Raw genomic sequence first — 10,016 nt, 5'->3', positions numbered from 1 at the left:
ACTTAAAACTTTAATGTTGTGATAAATAAAGTATATATATATATTCTAAAACCAAGTATCATGTGATAAGTATCAATATGAATTTGGGTAGAACGATGCTATAGTTTAGAAAATGTAACAGTTTTTTGCACATTCTAAACTAGTATGTTTTGTAAAGTCTTGTTAGATTTGAAATCGGACATAAAAATAATTTTATCATTAATTTTTTTTTTATTTTTTTTGGCAGTTGAAAAACAACTAAAAACAGCCCAAATTAATTTAGTCACTAGCTAAAGTCCCGTGCAATATACACTTTTTACTAAATTATACTTTTTTTTTTTGTTAAAGGGAAAGCAATTATACTAAATTATACTTGTATAGTAAAGTATAACATTAATTTAACAATTATATACTAAAAAAAATTATAGTATCCTAATATACTACTTATTTGTTCATTTTTATAACCAAGTTAGGGCTTGTTCTAATTTACTGAACTAAATTGAAGTGAACTAAACTGAATATATTATGAAAGGAGGAAATTAGGAACTGAACTGAAGTGAAAATAAGCTGAAGAGAACAGACCCTTACTTAAGAAACGAAAAATAAATACGTAACAAATATTTCATTTGAGTGTGTATGGAAAAATATAATTGTCAAAGTGGAAGGTGAATATTATAGTCTATAAATACTTTTCATGTAAAGGACTGAAGGATAGACAAAAAAAGAAAAAAAAAAAGAAAAGAAAAAAAACGGAAGGATAAAAGTGGAGGGAACATTTTCAACATATATCATCATTGGTTTTGTTTTTAGTATTAAGTTATTGATTTATTGATTAATAAGTGTAGTCCAATAGATTTGTTGTCCACAAGGCCACGTTGACTCTCTTGGTTAAAGGACTCAACCAAACACGTTTACGTACACTTATTTGGTATAGGAAAGAGGCAAAACGTGAGAGTTTTGGCATAGGATTATAATTATCCTTATTTTGCTTCTAGAATTTGCATGAAATAATTTAATATTGTCAAGTTTACATCTAATATTAAAAGGTCTACAGTAGTTTAACTATTTTAAGTTGTTACTTCATGATCATTGGGAAACCACTTTTGACTAATAGTACTTGAGTTGTTACTTCAAAAACAGCTAATAAAAATGAACTATACCTAATTTCTTGTTTTTTTATCTTTTTAGAGTGATGCTTTATAATCTTGTAATTATGCTAAACTATATAATGTGTACAAATATATAAGGTTAAACTACATTATTCAGGAGGTGTGTGTACTGGTGTTAAATTTGGTTTCATTCTTATTTTAAGTATAACAATGTCTTGTGGAGTATATTTGTGCAAGTGCAACATCTTAGTTGACTTAATTTATTCCTTTGTCTATTGCTTTTAGTAATTTAGATGATTTGAAGGAGCCATTTTTGTCTATTAAGATTAATTAGCATCCATGTCTATACTAAACACTAACATAATACGTAGTAGTAAATACCGAATGTGTAGGAGGCGTAATGAATTGTAATGTTCCATAATTGTTACAATGGAAAGCTTTTATCTTTCCTAACATTTTGACTAAATTTCCCTTTTACATAGTTATTTCTTTCTTATAATTTATCCACTATTTCATTTTAGCAAGTATTTGTGAAAATTCAATCAAAATAATATTCAATTCTTTAGTAAATGTGGTATTTTTTTCCCCAACCAAATTTAGTATATGTGACTTGTAATTCGATCGGGACGTAGTGCGTATTCATATTAACCAAAACATCAAACATTACACTTCATCTTGGACTTAGTGAGTATTCATTTCAACCATAACACAAACATTACACTTGTTGGAGCACATTGTCAACTTCATCCATGCCATTGGCTACATTTAATTTGCTAGCTCGAACCTATATAAGGGCCAAATAACTTGTTGGTGATGCTTTTATTATTGGAATCTAGTGACAAGCATTGCAATACACCCTTGAAATACATACATATACTTTGTATAACCAAAAAAAAGTAAACGACAAATAAGATGGGGCAGTATTTAGGAAAATTTATATAGAAAAACTTGTCACTACCTCAAATTTGGGATCCCCAGTATACCTAAATTGATGGTTTTTTTCAATTCATTGTTGACACTAAAATCCGTTTACGATATGATGTATGACCTTAATCACATGGTTAGTGGGAGCAAACCCCATGCAAGTTTCCCTTTTTTTTTTCCAAATAATCCAACTTGAAATAATAGTCAAATAAAAAAATTTTATTATTTGCTATGTCCACTATTAATCTTCTTGTATTGTTTTTGTTTATAGTTTGTCTACTAAAAAAGTTTCATGTTATTTAATTTGGAATTTACCCCTTTGCTAACTTCATACTTTTATTTTATATTATGTAGATCATTTTATCCACTAGCAATTTAATTAATTATATCTACCTCACCTTCCTAATTTCCATAATATTATGTGTCAAAAACTAACAGAATATTATTTGAGGGCGGGGAAGAAGGATAATATTAGGTATGTAGAATGTGTATCTAATAAAAATTAAGTTATGTATATAGTAAAATTAAGATAAAAAAAGGAAGAACTTTACAATAAATTAAATTAAGACATTCTATTATCAAAGTTATTTTGCAGCTTACACATGCTCATAAAGTACAAGCAGATAAACAAAGAATAACCATACGTGTAATACACACAAATTATATCGGTTTTGTGCACAAAATGACAAAAATTATAGTTATCATATATTAATATTTAATTGCTATAAAATAAAATGGGAAAAACTAAAGATGGCTCAAGAAATCAATGACTAAATGAGAAGCTTACTACAATTATACAAATGGTGTACTTAATTAAATTACAAATAAATTATAGAACCGTTGACTATTGAGCTATAAATATACCATTTAATAACTTTAAGACAATTTAACTAACAAAAAGATGCAATAGCAAAATACAAGTCTCATTAAGTATGGTACTATGGAGAATTTATAAATTTTGAGGCTCTTGTCAAAATATTCCAATATGCTTACTTGTCATTTCAATCCTTATTTTGTTCATTCCCACTTACAATAAAAGTGTACTTTTGCCAAATAAATACAAACATGATAAATTTTAATAAAGTTTTAGATTAAATTATCCAAACTTCTTGTCAATGACAACTTAGTATATAAGCTATAGAATTTGAGCCCACCCATTTTCAATATTTCATGTATACTATAATGAATTGGTATAATCCGATAGCATTATCCTGTTAAATTATGTTACCTCTCACTCTTGGTTGGCGGTTTAAAACTATTATACCGATTACCGACCATTCTTTAGCTGGTAACTGTTACCGTCATGGATCGGATTCATCATCACTATGTAATTCAAAATCAAAATATATAAATAAAATAACATAAGAAAAACAAAACGTTTTGTGTGAGACTGGACTCACGTGAGTCCGGGCATTAATTAAAAAGGCGCGGGCCTAATCAACCCGACCAAAGCCCGCGCGCCATTTTATAAATTGTCTGAATTTTTTCGTTTTCATCATTTTAATCATTTTCATAAAATTTCGAGCGCCGTCATTCACTGAAATTCAACCACTTCATTTCCACAAATTTCATAGAATTCAAATCTGCAAATTTCATAGAATTCAAATCTGCAAGTTTCATAAAAACATGGAGAAATCAAACAATAGGATGATGATTGAAGGAGATTCTGATTCACCTATAGAATCAATTTCTAGCTCAATTACTGCTGAAAAAGGTACAATTTAGTTCATAATTTTGATTGCATGTAATTTAAATTTCATATAATATTGATTTCGACTTATAATTCGCATGATTTCAGATTGTATTATAGTGATTTTGAAATATGAATTTCGACTTATAATTCGCATGCAAGCCAAATTGAATTTCAGATCGTATTAAATTTCGATTTAATATCAGATCGTATTTAAATTCAAGTTAATTTCTACTTATTATTTGCAATTAATGCCAATAGAATTTCAGATCGTAGTTAATTTCGACTTATAATTTGAAATCAGGCCTAATTTATTTTCAATTACATTTTATTTCAACTAATCATTTTGAAATCAAGTCTACTCTAGTATTCAATCGAATTTAATTTCAATTTATGATTTGCATAAAAAGCTACTTTAATGTGTAATTACAATTGTCGCAGAAAATTAATTTTCATTTGAATCCATTTTTATGATGATTTCAGAGTGAAATTCAAATATGCTAACACTAATGATGAATGCAGCAGATAATGTTATTTTAGAAGAAAATATAAATGAAGAAAGAGATGATGCAGAAAGAGATGAAGATGCTACAAGTATAATAGGTATACTGATAATTAAATGTTCTGTAAAAGTATACTCTGTAATTTATTGATGTAATTGCAGATAATATAATTCCTGATTAATAGAACATATTTCTTAAACAAAATTAGTAAAATAATCTAATTCCTGAAAATTTCAAAATATTTCTAACTGCATTAAAAAATCTAGTATCCCTGCCTGACTATTATTATTTTAAATCGGACTATAATTATTTTTAAACTGACTATCATTATTTTAAACCTGACGATCATTATTTATTTCCTGACTAATTTTATTTCTTTTCTTTTCAATTCCTGACTATCATAATTTATTTCCTGACTAATTTTATTTTAAACCTGACTATCATATTTTAAAATCAAATTCCTGTGTGCTATAATATATCTTAATATTATTATCCTAAAACTGACTATCAATATCTATTTTCTGACCAGCACTATTTTATTCCTGACTAATATATGATAATTCCTGAGTATTATTAATTTTAAAATATTTAATTACTGTATCTAATATTGATATTACAATTCCTGACTATTATTATCTATTTTCTGACTAATATTATCTTAAACCTGACTGAGTTAAATTATAATATATGTGAATATTATTATCCTTAAACTGACTATCCATATCTATTTTATGACAATAACTATCTAATTCCTGACTAATATATGCTAATTCCTGAGTGTTATAAATTTTAAAACATTTAATTACTGTATCTAAATATTGATATTACAATTCCTGAGTATTATTATCTATTTTCTGACTAATATTATCTTAAACTTGACTGAGTTATAATGTATCTAAATATTATTATCCTTAAATTGACTATTCATATCTATTTTCTGACAAGAACTATCTAATTCATGACTAATATATTCTAATTCCTAAGTATTATAAATTTCAAAACATTTAATTACTGCACATTATATTGGTATTACAATTCCTGACTATTATTATCTGTTTCTTGACTAATATTATCTTAAACCTGAGTGAGTTAATTTTATTCCTGAATAATATATCATAATACCTGATCTAAAATATCTAATTCCTGTTTAAGATATGCTAATTCCTGAGTATAATAAATTTCAAAAAACATTGAAAATAAGCTACTGATATCAACAACTAAAACAAAAAATAAAATAACATCAACCAAATTTCCAAAAATAAAATAACATCAACTAAATTTCAAAAAATAAAATAACATCAACTAAATTTCCAAAAATAAAATAACATAAACTAAATTTCCAAAAATTACATATTACTGAAATGTTATTTAATTATAATAAAGTACAAAACATTGAAAATAAGCTAAAGATATAATCTTCCTCAATTTTAATTCTTTTTGCCTCTCTGCATGGATGACTTGCCTCTTCTCTTTTTCTTTTTAATTTGCTGGCTTCTTCTTCAGCAAAAACTAAACGTAATCCATTCAGAAATTCAGCCCAGTCTTGCACCATGCCATTATGAAACCCATAACCCTTATGCCTCATAATGTCATATGCAACCCACCATTCATTTGAATTATGATTTCTTCTTACTGTTTCTGGAATCCAATATTTATAATACCATAATTCATTATAATATTTACACGTACAGTTAATCATCACCTGGGCTTTGAATGTGCACCTGGGGAAAATATGCATGCACAATATTTCTTCAATAGCTAGTGATGGATGTGCATCTTCTAAGGCGTCAATTGGGTGTGGAATTTGATTAACCATCTAAACAAAACAAAATAAAAACATAAATCATAACAAAACTCAATAAAACAACACTAACAAAGGTATAATCATAATACGAAAAAAATATACCTTTTGTAATAGCAGTAGTTATATTCTTATAAAATTAATTAAAATTTCTAAGTGAAGCAATTTATAGTTTTATATGGATTTTTTTTTCTTTTTCTGAATATAGTTTGTTGACACTATGGTTTCTTATATATAATGTTTAGAATGTGAATAGATGCAGTGTTTTGGAAGAGGGAAGGTCATGCCTTTTCAAATATGTCTTTTCATTTATAATTAACCTCTTTTCTAGTAAATTCATTTCATTTTATTCAATTAATTTTATGTCTGGTAAATGATTTTACGTGTTTTTTGAAAAGGGAAGAAGGAAGGTCATGAGTTATTAAATTCTAATTCTTGTATGCAATAATCTAACTAACTATATTTATCTTAAACCTGACCATATCATTTATGTCCTGAGTAATTTATTATCTATTTTCCTGACTAATATAACTTTATTCCTGACTATTATAATCTAGTTTCTGATTCGAACAATTTTTTGACTTTTTTTTAGTAATATTTTGACTTTTTTTTGTTACTGAAATTAGATTAATAAAATTGTTTCAATTTAATTTCTGATTAAAACAATTTTATTCCTGAAATTTACAATCTAATTCTTGATATATTCTAATTCTTGTATATTTATCATTTATGTCCTGAGTAATTTATTATCTATTTTCCTGACTAATATAACTTTATTCCTGACTATTATAATCTAATTTCTGATTCGAACAATTTTTTGATATTTTGACTATTTTTTGTTACTGAAATTAAATTAATAAAATTGTTTCAAGTTAATTTCTGATTGAAACAATTTTATTCCTGATATATACAATCTAATTCCTGATATATTCAAATTAATTCCTAATCAAAATATTTTAATACCTGACATACAAAATTTAATTCCTGACAAAACAAAACAAATAAGTGACATAAATAATCTAATTCCTGAAAAAATAATGAACAACATATTATCATCATATACAATTATTATTATTTCTGACTGATATTATCTATTTCCTGATTAAAGATAAACCTAAACCTGACTGAAATTATTTATTTCCTGACTAGTATTTAGTAATTCCTGGTTTAAATAATGTAATTCCTGACTAAGACATGATAATTCTTAAGTATTATAAATTTAAAGAATATTTATTTACTGTGTATAATATTTTATTTCCTGACAAAAATAAATTATGATTTGATTCATATATACTTTTCTTGCAGATTATTACAAATATGACAAGGATGAAAACATAAGTAAATGTCTAGCAGGTTATACTGTATTAGACTACAATGAGGGATTTGTTTTATACAAAGCTTATTCAAGGTCTGTTGGTTTCAGTGTCAGAAAATCAACAAAGAGAAGAGATAATAATGATAAATTGTATGAGTTTTATTTTAGATGTTCTAAAGAAGGGCATACAAAGGGTAAAACGAAGATGGCAGGTGAACAAAATTCAGTAGAAATACCCATGTTGGGTAAAACTGATGAAAAAAAGAGAAAAGATAGGGAGGTAAATGAGACAAGAACTGGATGCAAAGCTCATATTCGTTTCAAGAAAACCAAAGAAGGAAATTTCGAAGCTGTTACACATGAGTTGGAGCATAATCATGAATTGGTTATAGCAGTTCAACGTCATCATCTAAGATCATAAAGGCAAATATCAGCGCCAATGGGTGAACTAATTGAGAGCATGGTTGAAAGTGGTATCAAAACAATGGATGCTTACAATTATATCACCAATGAAGCTGGAGGAGAAGAATGTGTAGGTCATACTAAGAGAGACCACCTTAACTATGTATCAAGGGTGAAAATGAGTATGGTTGAAGGTGGAGACACGTAGAATGTATTGGATACCCTTCAAGAGAGAGCAGATAATGATCCTTCATTCTTTTATAAACGGAAATTTGGAGAAGAAAACAATGTGGTGAGATATTTTTGGCGTGACTCTCAAATGCTTGAAGATTTCAAAGCCCATGGTGATGTTTTAATCTTCAATACAACATACAGAACCAACAAATATGGGTTGATATATGCACCATTTGTTGGTATAAACTGTCACTGGAGAACAACAATGTTTGGATGTGCATTCATAAGTGACGAAAAGACTGACACATTTGTTTGGCTTCTTAAAATTTTCAAAAAGTCGATGTGTGGAATCGAACCAAAATCAATCTTCACTGATCAGGATTTTGCAATGAGTAACACCATACCAGAGGTAAGAATTTTGACATAATATATTGTTTCTTGATTAGAATAACTTAATAACTGATAAAAATAGATCAATACCTGACAGAAATTATATAATTCCTGATAAATATCTGTTTAATTCTTGACTAATAATATATGTTTCATGTTCATAATTTAATGTAATATAATTCCTGATCAAAAATATATTAATTCTGATAAAATAAAGGCAATACCTGACTAAGATATATTAATAAGTTCAAATTATTTAATATTGATTGACAGAATCTTATTCATGACAGCAAGATCCTTAATCCTGATATAAGTATTCTAATACCTGATCGAAATTAAGTCATTACTAATTCAAATTTATTTAATTTAATTTCAAGTTTATTTCTGAGCAAAATGTTATAATTACTGAGTAAAATATTCTTATTCCTAATTGTGATAATTTATTTTATTTCTGAAATAAATATGGAATATATAACAAATTAAATAAAATTCCTGACTAAAATAATATAATTCCTGACGAAAAATTATTAATACTAAAAAAAAAATCAATATGTGAATAAAAACCAACAAAACCATATCATTTTAAACCATATCTGAATAAATCTTTTAATAATAAAAACAGCAAATACAGAAACATAAACATAAAAGCATATCATATTTTCCATATATTTTAATGATATTGATTGTGATTAGAAATTAACAGAAAAAAAAGATAAAGAAAAAAACCCTAAAATCATAATCTTCTTGTTGTTCTTCCTCAGATATTAAACTTGTTTTCTCTTTTGATCTTCTTTTTGTTCTTTCTCTTCCTTCTTGTGTTGATCTTCTTCTTTCTGATTTTTGTTCTGTGTTTCCTGCCATATCTCTTGTGCTCTCTTTCTCTTGCTTAGTTCTTTGATTTCATTCTTTTCAACTTTTTCATAGAGCTTCATCAGTCCATTCTTCACTCTATCTCTTCTATCCAACAGATCATTTAATTTTTTTTCAAAGTTATCAATTGCATTTTCTTCTGGATCGTTTGATGAGGTAGAAGACTGAGAATTGTTTTGCATATTTGAGAAATATTGAGGATCGTTTGATGAAGAAGTAGAAGACTGAGAATTGTTTTGCATTTTTGAGGAATATTGAAAAAAAGTTTGTTTTAGGAGAGAGAATATACCAAAGTACATAAACATGCAAAATGTATGAGTAAATATTACTTTTATAGAAAAATAAAAAATATTAAAAAAAAAGATACTTTTTAAATATATTCCTTTTTATTATTATTACATTTTTTTTGTCCTTATCCAGTACCTCAAGTACAATTCTGATTATTACATTTTTTTAGTCCTTATCCAAAACTCCAAGTGAACTCTAACACTATTAATTCCTGACCAAAATATACTAATACCTTTCATAATTCATCTAAAATCAGACCAAAATATGCTAATTCGTGACCAAAACATAAGTTATTCACATTTTAGGCATGCACACCTGTTCACTGTGGTGGTTGGGCACCATAATGAGGATAACCAGGGGGCGGCCAAGTCCCATTTTGCTTCATCCTGTACTCAATGATACAGTCAGCCAAAAAACCAGGGTCATCTGTGCTCCCCACATGTATGTTATATATATTCTGATTAGGTAACCTCCTAATCATCTTGAATACATCACCATCATCCTCTAATGTCCAATACTTCCCCTTATAAATATACTGAAATACAGGATACAGAAGGTCAATTGATCCTTC

Source organism: Chenopodium album, chromosome 25, assembly GCF_948465745.1.
Source record: "Chenopodium album chromosome 25, dcCheAlbu1.1, whole genome shotgun sequence".
Lineage (NCBI taxonomy): Eukaryota > Viridiplantae > Streptophyta > Magnoliopsida > Caryophyllales > Amaranthaceae > Chenopodium > Chenopodium album.
This window is presented reverse-complemented; position numbering follows the sequence as displayed.